The sequence below is a fragment of the Somniosus microcephalus genome, chromosome 18 (assembly GCF_052327205.1).
Source record: "Somniosus microcephalus isolate GS21.2 chromosome 18, FLI_Smic_1.0, whole genome shotgun sequence".
Classification (NCBI taxonomy): domain Eukaryota; kingdom Metazoa; phylum Chordata; class Chondrichthyes; order Squaliformes; family Somniosidae; genus Somniosus; species Somniosus microcephalus.
Window position 1 is genome coordinate 13,241,004 of NC_141004.1, and position 14,772 is coordinate 13,255,775.

Genomic DNA, 14,772 nt, shown 5'->3' on the forward strand with positions numbered 1-14,772 from the left:
CGTTCACCCATCACCCCCTGTGCTCACTGCCCCGTGTCCTAACTCGCACCCAGTCCCGTTCACCCATCACCCCCTGTGCTCACTGCCCCGTGTCCTAACTCGCACCGAGTCCCGTTCGCCCATCACCCCCTGTGCTCACTGTCCCGTGTCCTAACTCACACCAAGACCCGTTCACCCATCACCCCCTGTGCTCACTGCCCCGTGTCCTAACTCACACCCAGTCCCATTCGCCCATCACCCCCTGTGCTCACTGCCCCGTGTCCTAACTCACACCCAGTCCCGTTCACCCATCACCCCCTGTGCTCACTGCCCCATGTCCTTACTCGCACCGAGTCCCATTCACCCATCACCCCCTGTGCTCACTGCCCCATGTCCTAACTCACACCCAGTCCCGTTCACCCATCACCCCCTGTGCTCGCTGACCTACATTGGCTCCCAGTTAAGCAGCGCCTCGATTTCAAAATTCTCATCCTTGTTTTCAAATTCCTCCATGAGCCTTGCCCCCTCCCTATCTCTGTAACCTCTTTCAGCCCCAAAAGCCCCCCGAGATATCTGCGCTCCTCTAATTCTGCCCTCTTGAGGATCCCTGATTATAATCGCTCAACCATTGGTGGCCATGCCTTCTGCTGCCTGGGCCCTAAGCTCTGGAATTCCCTCCCTAAACCTCTCCGCCTCACTACCTCTCTTTCCTTCTTTAAGACGCTCCTTAAAACCTACCTCTTTGACCAAGCTTTTGGTCACCTGCCCTAATTTATCCTTATGTGGATCGATATCAAATTTTTTGTCTTAAAATACTCCTGTGCAGCACCTAGTGATATTTTACTACGTTAAAGGTGCTATATAAATACAAGTTGTTGTTGTATATATATGTGTGTGTATATATTATTATATATATACATAATGTGTGTGTGCATGTATATGTGTGTTGTAAAGGGGGGGATTTTTCTCTGTGTGATATGTGTGATTAAATTATAAACACATTTTAAATTAACATATTTCTGATTTTCTTACACATAATCCATGGGGAGGTATCTTGGTAAATTATTATTTTTTAAATTCTCAGTTTCTGTATTCTCGATGAGATTCCCTCGCTCCAGGGTGATATTTTTTGTATATAATACATTTACCTACCACAGTGTGAGGTTAAGGTTTACTAAACTTTTTTTTTAGAATTGTGTTTCCTTTTTTCTCTCCAGCAAGAAGCAGAACAGGTTCTCAATAAGCGTGCAGTCAGCGTTAGCAGGCGAATTGCCCTCCTCCCTCCTTCCCTCCCTCTCTCTGTGGTGTGGGAGTGTTCCTAATGCATTTCCCTCTGTAATTCCTACTTTATGAGAGCGAGAGAGAGGGAGAGACGTTGAAGGAGAAAATATTCAGCCCTCGGTTTTTTTTTCCCAATTGCATGACACGTAATCTATATGTGATTGCTGTTTGCTTTATTCCCAGTTTATCAACAGCAGTGATGTGAGTCAGGCTGTGCGTTCAGTCCGCAGTTACTGAATTTCTCTCTCAGCATTGACTGCAGCCAAGAGGGGAAGAATAAGATTTAAAGTGAGCGGGGGTGGGAACATTTCTCACTGTGTCATTTAAAATCTCTGCAGCAGCCTGATGGTGGGGGCTTTTTATTTATTTTTTTGTTTTTTACCGAGGCTGTAGAGGAGAATTGGTGTGTGTCAAGTGGATGTTGCCTCTTGCACATTGATTGGGTGCCTGGATCTTGGAGCTGTCGTCTTGGCTTTTGTGTGTGTGTGTTGTGTGTGTGTTTCCAGAGAGAGAGAGGGAGAAGCGATCATTTAGTGCGGAGTTGCAGAGCTAAACTGGGGGATCCGGCATTCAACAACAAGAGAAACCCATGCAACCCAGCGGTGAGTAGGGGCGCATTTTGCAAAGGGTGGGCTGCATGGCACGGGGGGACGGGGGCTGGGGGGAGAGTGGTCGAGAGAGAGAGAGGAGGGGGGGAGGGAGAGAGCTCAGGATCTGTAAACATACAGAGAGGGGAGAAAAAAACAAATGGATAGTAAACAAAATGCTGGGGGAGGGGAGAAATCCCATTCTTCATTTGGGGTGTAAATATTGTAATGGGTTGCAGTCTGTGATGATCAGGATAGTCTTGAGCCTGGCTCTTATTTTAATGCAGAATTACTAGGTTCTCTCCTTTTTACCTGCGTGTTTCACCTCTGAAATGTCATTCGTATTTGTCTGATTGTAATATAAGCTGCTGGGTTGCTGTTTTGAAATGTTAGCAGCATACGAACCGCAGCAGCTCTGGTTATCACAAGGCTGGGACTGAGCTGAGCCTGGTGGTGGTTGTTGCTGCTGTTGTTGTACATTTTATTGTTCATTGTATCTGATCATTTTTAATACTTAATACTGTGAAATATTTCAGCATTGAAACAGATTTCCAGATTTCCATTGTATCTTTAAGGTGCAGCATTTTGAATCCAGAATCCTACTACATCGATTAGAAGTGATGTATATACTACAGAGAGAGAGAGAGCGAGGTGTTAGCCCAGTTGCCATGACCAGCTAGTCATTTCACCCAGAGCTTCCAAATAACATCATAAACCGTAAAAGCCAAGCTGGCATGGTTTATATATTACTCTCTTCTCATCCTGGCTGTGAGATTACTGCCTGGAAATATATATATATATATTATACAGACAGTGTTGATGGGTGGGTGTTGTTTTATTTTCATGCTTTCTGTTTTAATTGGTAGTGGGTGTCACAACCAGAATGCTGCGTTCTTTGATGTGAGCCGACCTCACGCTGAAGTTAACGATAAGAAAGAAAGATTTCCATTTCTATAGCACCTTTCACGACCACCGGATGTCCCAAAGCGCTTTCACAGCCAAAGAGGTGCTTTTTGAAGTGTTGTTATGTAGGAATTAATTCTAAAGCCATCACTGTAAGTTTATCAAGCGCCAATCTGCCGTTGATTACCAGTGAATAACAAACAATTGTTGTGGGTGTGTATTTTAAATATCTATATGGCATCACATGGTAGAATCATACAACACTGAAGGAGGCCATTTGGACCATCTCTTGGCTCTCCAATTAGTCCCACTCCCCTGCTCTCCCCACAGCCCTGCAATTTTTTTTTCCTTTTCAAGTATTTATCCAATTCCCTTTTGAAAGTTATTATTGAATCTGCTTCCACCGCCCTTTCAGGCAGCGCGTTCCAGATCATAACAACCCGCTGTGTAAAAAAAAAATCTCATCTCCCGTCTGGGTTATTTTGCCAATAACTTAAATCGGTGTCCTCTGGTTACCGACCCTCCTGCCACAGTTTCTCCCTATTTACTCTATCAAAACTCCTCATAATTATATATAGAATATATAAATTTGCATGTATATATAATATATATATGTATGTATGAATATATATACTTATGTATATACATGTATGTATCTATATTTTTATGCACTATATATATGTGTGGATATATATATGTTTAACAATTATGTATTTAAAATGAGAAAATATTGCAATAGCAAGGCTGGTTGATCAGCATCAGAATGACCAAGATAAGTTAATCTTTCAGGTGTAATCCTTCATGTATTATTTTGAAACTTATGGGCTTTTTGCATAAATTTTGCTGTCTTCAAAGGGTAATGAGCACTGCCCATCTAAAATGTAAATGTTAGTCACCATTTGGAGCATCAGATCACTCTGAGGTCTTCTCTCCCTGTCTTTGCTGAAGGCACAGGACTCTGATGGGAAACAGGCCTCTGATGGGGCACAGGCCTCTGATGGGAAACAGGCCTCTGATGGGGCACAGGCCTCTGATGGGAAACAGGCCTCTGATGGGAAACAGGCCTCTGATGGGAAACAGGCCTTTGATGGGGCACAGGCCTTTGATGGGGCACAGGCCTCTGATGGGAAACAGGCCTTTGATGGGGCACAGGCCTCTGATGGGAATCAGGCCTCTGATGGGAAACAGGCCTCTGATGGGAAACAGGCCTCTGATGAGGCACAGGCCTCTGATGAGAAACAGGCCTCTGATGGGAAACAGGCCTCTGATGGGAAACAGGCCTCTGATGGGAAACAGGCCTTTGATGGGAAACAGGCCTCTGATGGGAAACAGGCCTCTGATGGGAAACAGGCCTCAGATGGGGAAACAGGCCTCTGATGGGAAACAGGCCTCTGATGGGAAACAGGCCTCTGATGGGAAACAGTCCTCTGATGGGAAACAGGCCTCTGATGGGAAACAGGCCTCTATTGGGAAACAGGCCTCTGATGGGAAACAGGCCTCTGATGGGAAACAGGCCTCTGATGAGATACAGGCCTCAGATGGGGAAACAGGCCTCTGATGGGAAACAGGCCTCTGATGGGAAACAGGCCTCTGATGGGGCACAGGCCTCTGATGGGAAACAGGTCTCTGATGGGAAACAGGCCTCTGATGGGGCACAGGCCTCTGATGGGGCACAGGCTTCTGATGGGATACAGGGCTTTGATGGGATACAGTGCATTGATGGGGTGCAGCTTCATAGGTTGTAGTTGCCTCTTAGTGCCTTACCCAAGTGGGCATTCTATGTGTGTGACTTTAGGCGTCGAAGCGTAATTTTCCCGTTACCAGCTGGCAGTGAGGACCCCCATCTGCCGCTGGTGCACGGATGTACTGCCCGCTATTTTCAGACATGGTGGGTGAGTTTCTTTGCTACCAGCCGTATTTGGAGAACTTAAGCTTGAATTTAGGATATTCAATCATCAGGAACGCAGTAGGCCGTTTCTGATCTCATCCTCGTCTAAAATGCACTCTATCCAACATGGATAATGATCAGGAGTAGGATCCCTGGCTGACTTTTCCCTTCCCTGGTCCAAAGTGCTTGAGGTCAATTGTATCTCCTCTACTTGCTACCTAACTGAGATCAGCGGACTCAATGCAGACCATCGACTGGGACCTACCTGATCTCATGGGCTCTGAGATCTTCCATCGAGGAAACTGGAAATTACCAGATGCTCCTCCTTGATCCCAGCTGTAATCCAGTTGATTACTTTTCCATATTTTTTTATTCGTTTCTGGGATGTGGGCATCGCTGGCAAGGCCAGCATTTATTGACCAACCCTAGTTGCCCTCGAGAAGGTGGTGGTGAGCCGTCTTCTTGAACCGCTGCAGTCCGTGTGGTGAAGGTACTCCCACAGTGCTGTTAGCGAGGGAGTTCCAGGATTTTGACCCAGCGCCAATGAAGGAAAGGTGATATATTTCTATGTCAGGCTGGTGGGGAACTTGGAGGTGGTGGTGTTCCCATGCGCCTGCTGCCCCTGTCCTTCTAGGTGGAAGAGGTCGCGGGTTTGGGAAGTGCTGCCGAAGAAGCCTTGGCGAGTTGCTGCAGTGCGTCTTATAGATGGTACACTCTGCAGCCACGGTGCGCCGGTGGTGGAGGGAGTGAATGTTTAAGGTGGTGGAATGGGTTGCCAATCAAGCAGGCTGCTTTATCCAAAATAACCTGTTTTCCTCATTTTTTTTTTAACTGAGTGGGAATTCCACAGCTGAGGATAAAAACGAGCACTTGAGGGGGCACAGTTTCTTACCTCATTTTCTTCAAACTGCTTAATTTAGAATTTAGCAAATGCATTTAGGAACAAGATTGTCAAAATGCAAAACAGGAAACAACAGAACCTAATGCCATCCAAACATCACAATCAAGTTTGTAACAACATCCACCATCGAAATGCAGCATGGATCAGAATCTTAGTGTAAATCTGTTCATCGGATGTAGAAATATAAACAAATAATGAGAAGAGGGAACGAAGGTAGCATGAACTGGGGGAGAAAGGTTTTTGTATATTTTGAACTGGAATGTGAGATTGTTTTGTGCTTTTTTTTGTTTTGTTTTTTTCGGGGAGAAGTAATGTTTGTGTGTGGAGGACTGGGAAGACAAAATGCCTCCTATTGCTATCTCATCTTGCTTGCTACGTTAGAGAGCTGTTACGATTCGTGCATGCTATCCAGATGGTGCCTGTGTGAGGTTTGGGCTGTAAACAGAGTCAGATCTGTAATCTAGGGGGAAAAAAAAACCAATATTCTCTTAACAGCTGAAATGATTTGGTTAACAGGAGCATTCATAGTGAGCTTGAATAAATAATGGTTTTGGATTTTTTTTTAATGTCTATTTATTCAGCCTCAACACTGCTGATAAGATATTCATATAAGTGGTAGCAAAATACTGCGGATGCTGGAAATCCGAAATAACAACAGAAAATGCTGGAAAAGCTCAGCAGGCCAGGCAGCATCCGTGGAGAGAGAAATAGAGTCAACGTTTCAGGTCAAAGACCTTTCGTCAGAACTCAGAAAAAAGCAGGAAATGCTGCTTTTTTCTCAGTTCTGAAGAAGGGTTTCAACCTGAAACGTTAACTCTGTTTCTCTCTCCACAGATGCTGCCTGGCCTGCTGAGTTTTTCCAGCATTTTCTGTTGTTATTTCATATAAGTGGAGCTCATTGTATCTCCCAGTTCATACAGCACAGACTGGAGACTAACATTTAGCTTAACTTCAACTCCATTGTGACCTGAATTGGGCCACCCTGGTCACTGGTTCACTAATGTCCTATAGGGAAGGAAACCTGCCGTTCTAACCTGGTCTGGCCTGTATGTGACTCCAGTCCCATCCCAACGTGGTTGACTCTTTAACTGCCCTCTGGACTGGCTGAGCAATCGCACAGTTGTGTCAAACATGAGACAAGGAAGGGGCAAGAAATGCTGGCCTCACCAGCGACGCCCACATCCCGAAAATACATTTTCAAAAAATTGTGCAAATAACCGCATTTTGTCTAGTTAAGAATTTGTTTATCTTTGAGTTGGCCCTGCTGCGGTAGTATTTTAACTTGAAGCGGGTTTTGCAGATGGGGACAAGGTGCCATTCCTTGATGCAGACACTGTTGCATTTTGAGTATCGCCAAATTTACTGCCTGACGTGAATCAGTCATTCATGAAAGAAAGACTTATGAAATAATACTGAGCGGCCTGCGGGTGGCGCTGTCCAGGGAGAGTATAAATACTCGGGCAGGGGCCCAGCTTGCGCAGGACATTCTTAACAGGAACTAGTGATGGACACAACTAGACCGCCATGTTGTAAAACAGTTGATTAAAGCTTTGTTTAACGCTTAGACCAAGTGCCTAGTAGTTTTCTTACATCACTGCCGTCAAGACTATTGGAAACGAATCTGCCAGCTGTGGGTGGCGACAGAGCAAGAAGATGAAATTTAAAATAAAAACAGAAAAATGCTGGAAACACTCAGCAGGTCAGGCAGCATCTGTGAAGAGAGAGAAACAGAGTTAACGTTTCAGGTCGATGACCCTAATTTTCTAATTACCTGATAGACTGGAAGGTGAAATCATATCCCTGGCAGTTCATTGGTGAACATGTATTTTTTTTTTGCTGGTAGTCTTGTAGGTGCTGGTCAGCCTGGCATTGAGTATGGATCTTTTTTCTCTGGCTGTGTTATTTCTGACAGTGTCGTTCAGCGGTTTAGCTGGGGCAGATGTGTCCTTACGCTATAGAAACATACAGGCCTAGAAATTCAGTTGCGTTTGCGCCCAATTAGGGGCGAAAGAGTGGGTTGCGCCGGAAGTTGCGTCGCGCCCGAAATTAGGTGGGCCCTAACATTGGCGTTAGCCGGTAGCGCTGCGCTGGCACCGATGACGTCATCGGTGTGCGCAGTGCCCCGGTACCGCCCGAAACCACGCCGATCCCCATCTTCAGTAGCGGCCGCCTCTTCCGTGGCGGGCGCTAACAACATCGGGAGACCGGGTCCTTACTGCAGCCTTAGTGGCGCAAGTTAAGGTGGAGGTGCGGGGCGGCCGCTTTTTCGGCGGCCGCCTGCCCGCACCTCCTTCCCCGGCCTCCTCCACCCCCCCCCCCCCGCGGCATTGCCGGCTGGTTTCCGTGGAGCCCGGCACTTCTCCGTTGTGCCGGGCTCTTTTGCCGGCACTTGCAATCAGGGCTCCGGCCGTTGCAGGCACCTCCCCCTTAAGAGAAGGGGGAGGCCTGCAGTGCAGCAGCCTGCCGCACCGCATCGGGTGGCGCAGCGGGACCGGGAGCGCTGAAATTCACTTTCAGCGCCCCAAGCGGGGCGGACACACCCTGTACCAGCGCCCGGTTCCGCTTTGGGGCGCTGAAAGTGAATATGGGGCGGGCACGACTGGCTCCGCGGCGGGCGCAAAATTTTCGGCGCAAACGTGCTGGCGGGGCTATACCCAATTTCTAGGCCAGAAGATAGGAGCAGGAGTAGGCCATTCAGCCCCTCGAGCCTGCTCCGCCATGGTAGTTGGGGTGGGGGATGGGGCTCGTGCATCAGCAGTGGGATTGGGATGCGATGTTGGGCTTCTGCTCCACGCAGATCCAAGATTTTATGTGCCCCGTTGGGAAAGAAATTAAAGAGGCAAAGTTCATTCCTAGTGTCACGCACATGTGATCAAGAGCAAAGACAGAATTCAGCATCCCAAGCCAGTTCCTTTCACAACCCATGTACAACCTACTCTGTCAAAGACTTTGCCCAGCCCATTTCATCTCCGAGGGAAAGGTTCTGCCATTTCTCCCTGATCCTGCCTCCTAAGGAAACCAAACAAACCTCCAGAATATCTATTGAGCTTTATATCCTACATTGTACACCCATCAAGCTTTCTTGGCTTGTCAACTCCATATTATATAAATGTGTATTTAACCTCCAGCCCATCAGTAGAGAAAAAAAATAACTTGCATTTATACAGCGCCTTTCACGACCACTTGACGTCCCAAAGCACTTTACAGCTAATTAAGTACTTTTTTGAAGTGTAGTCACTGTTGTAGGAAATGTGGCAGCCAATTTGCACACAGCAAGCTCCCACAAACAGCAATGTGATAATGACCAGACAATCTGTTTTAGTGATGTTGATTGAGGGATAAATATTGGCCCCAGGACACCGGGGAGAACTCCCCTGCTCTTCTTCAAAATAGTGCCATAGGGTCTTTTACGTCCACCTGAGAGAGCAGGCGGGGCCACGGTTTAGCATCTCCTTTGAAAGACAACACCTCTGACAGTGCAGCACTGGGAGTGTCAGCCTAGTTTTATTGTGTGCAAGTCCCAGTACCTTCTGACTCAGAGGCAAGGGTGCTTCCCACTGAGCCACAGCTGACATGGCAAGGAATCTTTCTGTTTCAGGAGTTATTTAATAGATAGTGAACAACAGTGAGAACACCGGCTGTTTCTCCCCTCCCTACTTTGCCCCTCCCTTGACTGTGACAAACTGAAGCAGCCACTATCACATTGGTTGAAAATATCTGACACAGCACTGAGCAGAAGTCAAACCAGGGATCACCTAGTCTGCATTGCTCATTTTTCCCATCAGGGAACTAGAACATAAATATTTACAACCACAGCAACTTGCATTTATACAGCATCTTTAATGTAGTATAACGTCCCAAGGCGCCTCACAGGAGCGTAAAGAGACAAAAATGGACCCCAATCAAACGAAAGAGACATTAGGACAAAGAGATAGATTTTAAGGAGTGTCTTAAAGGAGGAGAGAGAGGCGGAGAGGTTTAGGGAGGGAATTCCAGAGCTTAGGGCCTAGGCAGCTGAAGGCACGGCCTCCAATGGTGGGGTGAAGGAAGTCTTCTTCTTCTCAGGCAGTCCCTCGGAACCGAGGATGACTTGCTTCCACGTTATAAATTAGTTCTCGGGTGACTGATGAGTCCAATGCGGGACCTACAGTCTCTGTCACAGGTGGGGCAGACGGTGGTTGAAGGGGCGGGTGGGTGGGGTGCTTGGGTTGACGTGCGCTCCTTGCGCTGCCTGCGCTTGGCTTCTGCTCACTCCCGGCGAAGAGACTCGAGGTGTTCAGCGCCTTCCCGGATGCTTCTCCTCCACTTTGTGCGGTTTGGGTGAAGGAAGTGCGGGATTCACAAGAGGCCAGTATTGGAGGATCGCAGAGTTTTCAGAGGGTTGTAGGGCTGGAGGAGGTTACAGAGATATGGAGGGGGGGGGGGGGTGTGAGGCCATGGAGGGATTTGACCACGAGGATGAGGAAGGTTCTTTTATTAAATACCTTGCAAGAAACACTATCTGGTGCAGCACTTAGCCATTATAGATCAGGAATTTCTGGTCCACGCTGAGTTAGCTGACCTCAACCAGGGCACAAAGTGTGGCCTCAATGTCCCTGTGATATGGAGGGGAAAATCAACCAGAGCGCGCCAATTTTGATCACTGTTCAGTGACTCATGCTGCATAGTACATGTGTGGACATTGGGTGAGGAAAGGATTGGGATAGGCTGCAGCATCCTAAATAGTCCAAATAGTCCACTGACACAGTACAAAGAATGGCCACTCACGTGAGGGCTGTCAGCAGCTGTGGACCCTTCGCCCAGCAATGAATCACTGCCCCCAGGGGTGGAAGGAAGAAAAGGATCAGAGTTTGGATGGTTTGAATGCAACTTGGAGTACTGTGCACCAATGTTCCCTCTAATTTTATTTTTGGGTGCACGGTCTCTTTAACGGGCTGCGCGGCCCATTCAAAGGAATTCTCCCATTTGAAAAGCCGGTCCCAGGCTGTGTGGGACCTCCAGACAGCTGTGCGACTGCGCAGCTTAGAGGGAACATTGCTGTACACAGCTCTGGTCTCCATATCATAAAAAGGATAGGGAGGCACTATAGAAGGTGCCACAAAGATTTACTAGGATGATATCAGAACTGCGAGGTTATACCTATCAGGTAAGATTGAACAGGCTGGGACTCTTTTCTCTAGAAAAGAGAAGGCGGAAGAGTGACCTAATAGAGGTCATTAAAATTATGAAGGGGTTTAATAGGGTAGACGTAGAGAAGGTGTTTCCACTTGTGGGGAAGACAAAAACTAGGGGCCGTAAGCATAAGACAGTCACTAATAAATCCAATGGGGAATTCAGGAGAAACTTCTTTACCCAGAGAATGGTGAGAATGTGGAACTCGCTACCACAGGGAGTGGTTGAGGTGAGTAGCATTGATACATTTAAGGGGAAGCTGGATTAGCACATGAGGGAGAAAGGAATGGAATATTATGCTGATAGGGTGAAATGAAGAGGGGTGGGAGGAGGTTCTTGTAGAGCATAAACACCGGCACGGACCAGTTGGGCCGAATGGCCTGTTTCTGTGCTGTACATTCTACATAATTCTGTGTAAAACTTAGTGCGGGGGTCTGAAGTAAATCAAAGGATAAACATTGATTTTTTTGAAATTAGCAAATAAATGTCCAGCTGTTCCATAGTCAGGAATAGAAGCTTATCCAATTCACAGTCTGTGTATTGATCTGTGAGGCTGTGCAGACTGCATGAGTGATTCAGGGAGCAAAATGTTCTCAGCAGGTGACTTTTGAAGGCCGTTACGATTGTATTCCTTTTTGTAATTAGAATCGTTCCGAAGTGCCCTGATGCACCGATAAACACCTGCTCTTTGGAGACTGTTTATTAATCGAACTGCTTGTCCCGTGAAGGGTCAGTTTCTCTTTAAACATGCACAATGATGGAGAGGTAGGTGGCTGCCTGCGAGGTGGGAACGCAATTAAAAGATTTCAGATGACATCAGAAACAAGGAAGGAAAAGCCTTAGGTGATTTATACACATCGTTCTAAAGCTTGAGCCCTTAACCCTATCCGATCTCTCTAATGAAGCATTGTAGAAAGTCTTGCATTTATATAGCGCCTTTCACAACCTCGGGATGTTCCATAACGCTTTACAGCCAATGAAGTACTTTTTGGAGTGTAGTCACTGTTGTAATGTAGGAAACACAGCAGCCAATTTGCACACAGCAAGCTCCTACAAACAGCAATGACCACATTGACATAATAAAACTCACTACACACTTAGTTTGAGCATAAAGCAAGGCTTTAATCAACTTGTTTCAGAACATGGAGGTCTAGTTGTACTTCACTAGTTCCTTGTCTTACAAAATGTCCCTGACAAGCTGGGGCCGACGCCCGAGTATTTATACTCCTTGGACGGCGCCACCAGCTGGCCGTCCAGCATTATTTCACGAGTAGTTTCTTGATGAATAATGAGATTTATAACACACATGATGGCTGAGGGATAAATATTAGCCAGGACACCGGGGAGATCTCCCCCTGCTCTTCTTTGAAATAGTGCTGTGGGATCTTTTATGTCCAGCTGAGAGAGCAGATGGGGCCTCGGTTCAACGTCTCATCTGAAGGATGGCACCTCTGACAGTGCAGCACTCCCTCAGTACTGCACTGGAGTGTCAGGCTAGATTTTGCCTCACTCAGAGGTGACAGTGCTACCAACTGAGCCACAGCTGACACCTTGTGCGTGAAGATAAATGACTGCTACCAAGTTCCAAATCTCTTCCTGAATTAATACCCCAGTTAAATTTCCGCAACAGGATAGGGTTTTGATTCCGAATCTACGCTACTTATGCTGCTCAAAATCATGTTCAAAACAATGTAATTCTGGTTGGCATCGACGCTACACGTCAGGGAAAGATCCAGATGGGCCAGCAATCTTAAATTCAAGTGATTGGCATCTGCCATGACCAGTGGGGCTGCTGGGTCAGTCTGCCTTACAAAATGGAAGCCTCAACAAAATATGGGGCCAGTAGTTGACTTTGCCACTGGTAGTGCTTTGCCCATGGAAGAGTCACAGGAGAATCTCACCACTCCCCAGCTCCCGATGGTGGTGGGTCCTTGCCGCTGGTGCGTGCCTCCATAGAGTTAAGCTCATCCGAAACTCTGCTGCCCGTATCCTAACTCGCATCGAGTTCCGTTTACCCATCACCCCTGTGCTCGCTGACCTACACTGGCTCCCGGTTAAGCAACGCTCGATTTTAAAATTCTCATCCTTGTTTTCAAATCCCTCCATGGTCTCGCCCCTCCCTATCTCTGTAACCCCCTCCAGCCCTACAACCCTCCGAGATCTCTGCGCTCCTCCAATTCTAGCCTCTTGTGCAACCCCGATTTTAATCACTCAACCATTAGCGGCTGTGCCTTTGGTTGCCAAGGCCCTAAGCTCTTGAATTCCCTACCCTAAACCTCCGCCTCTCTACCTCTCTTTCTTCCTTTATGATGCTCCTTAAAACCTACGTCTTTGACCAAGCCTTTGGTCACCTGCCCTACTATCTCCTTCTGTGGCTCGGTGTGAAATTTTATTTGGTAATGCTCCTGTGAAGCACCTTGGGACGTTTTAGTATGTTAAAGGCGCCGTATAAATGCAAGTAGTTGTTGTTGATGCTTGCCACCTAATTTATATCACGGTGCTGTCTCCGGGGGGCAGGAGTAGCGGGTTCACGTCGCGCCTTGAGCTCTGAGGATTCCTTCCTGATTGATTGAAAACCTGAATGCCACCCCACCATAAGGCACAGATCCAGGGTAGAACAAATGATAAAAGAATAACCAGAACTTGGTGCCTCTGTACTTTTTGTTAGAAATTTCTGGACAAGCCACTCAAAGGTGAATTTGAAAAATGTGTTTCTAAGTTAATAGGCTAGAGAAAGTTAATATAGAAAATAAAAGCACAATGTACTGAAACGCCCAGTATAAATAGAAGACATAATGGGGTACATGCTATATTTAGCTAATGAGGGTGACCTATATAACTGACAGGTGATTAAGGGAGCCGGTGACTTATGAGATTGGCCTATCCACTAGAAGTTAAATAGTGTTTCATACATTTCCATTAGTTATTCTCTCAATCTAACAGAGCGGATCGTTTATTTAGCTACTTAATTAGTTCAAATATTTTGTCTGCAGTATTCCACTGAGACATCAATGCCTTACGCCCTCTGGTCCCAGGTGACAGTGTAGAGGCAGCACACACACACAGAAAACTTCCTCGCTCGAATTTCAGTCAGGTGTGTGGAAATGTTGGTGCTATATGTCCATTTGAACTGTGAGAAGCACCCAGTTGTATAATTATGGACTTTGTCTTTCCAAAGCTGGGTTGTGTCTGGTTAGCATTTTGAGCCGTACGACTGGAGTCTCGTCGCCGGTGGTGGTAACGGGAGCAACTTGTGGTGATGGATTCAGGGCAAAGATATTGCTCCAGCATTAAAGTGTGAATACGCGAAACAGACCTAGTGGGGGACACTGGGAAATTATGAAATGCACCCCAAAGTCTAGCGCCATTCACCTCTGGAAATTCGAGAAAACAAACTGAGCCCATACGGAAGAGATGAAAGTCTCTTTCTAAAGGGAGCCGGTGTGTCAGAGCCCTGTCTTCTCACATCTGGGGCCTGGATTTGAAAGTTTTCTGTCTGTAAAAAGACACTAGGTTATCCTTTCAGCTGTAAAACCTGGGGCTAAGTGTAATTCATTGTACTTTCATCTCTGGACCTGGCTTGAAATATTGCCGACCCGGGGATGAAGCTCTTAAGACTCTTGGCATAATGAGTTTCAGAAGCCTCAATAGAACTTACAACCCACACAGCACAAAATTTCCTTTGTATCTGCTCTTAAATTATCCCTCTTGCTTTAATCATAGAACACAGAAGGAGGCCATTCGGCCCATTGTGCCTGTGCCAGCTCTTTGAAAGAGCTCTCCAATTAGTCCCACTGCCCCCCTGCTCTTTCACCGCAGCCCTGCAAATTTTTCCTTTTCAAGTATATAGCCAAAGCCCTTTTTAAAGTTAAATAGCTTGTATGAATAGGAATAATAGTGCAGGTGTTGGTGATTTTGTTTATCTCCAGTAAAGGCATTGATGTCTTGCTGGGGTACAAGTCTACAGGTACTGGGCAGCATCCATTAGCTCCCCTTGGTGACTGTTGTTCAGGTATGAGCCTTGAGCGTTGGCAGGCTATGTAATTGCAAGGGGCCACCAC

At 46.7% G+C, this 14,772-nt stretch overlaps 1 protein-coding gene across 1 annotated transcript in view; it reads left to right on the forward strand.

Annotated features, from left to right (window-relative positions):
• The first annotated feature begins 1,476 nt into the window (after positions 1 to 1,476).
• The window catches only part of blacat1 (BLACAT1 overlapping LEMD1 locus), a 109,979-nt gene continuing 96,683 nt past the window's right edge, over positions 1,477 to 14,772 (forward strand). The window contains exon 1 of the mRNA XM_086011053.1: positions 1,477 to 1,862. The gene's annotated coding sequence lies outside the window, so the exon portion shown is untranslated. The remainder of the gene's footprint in view (positions 1,863 to 14,772) is intronic.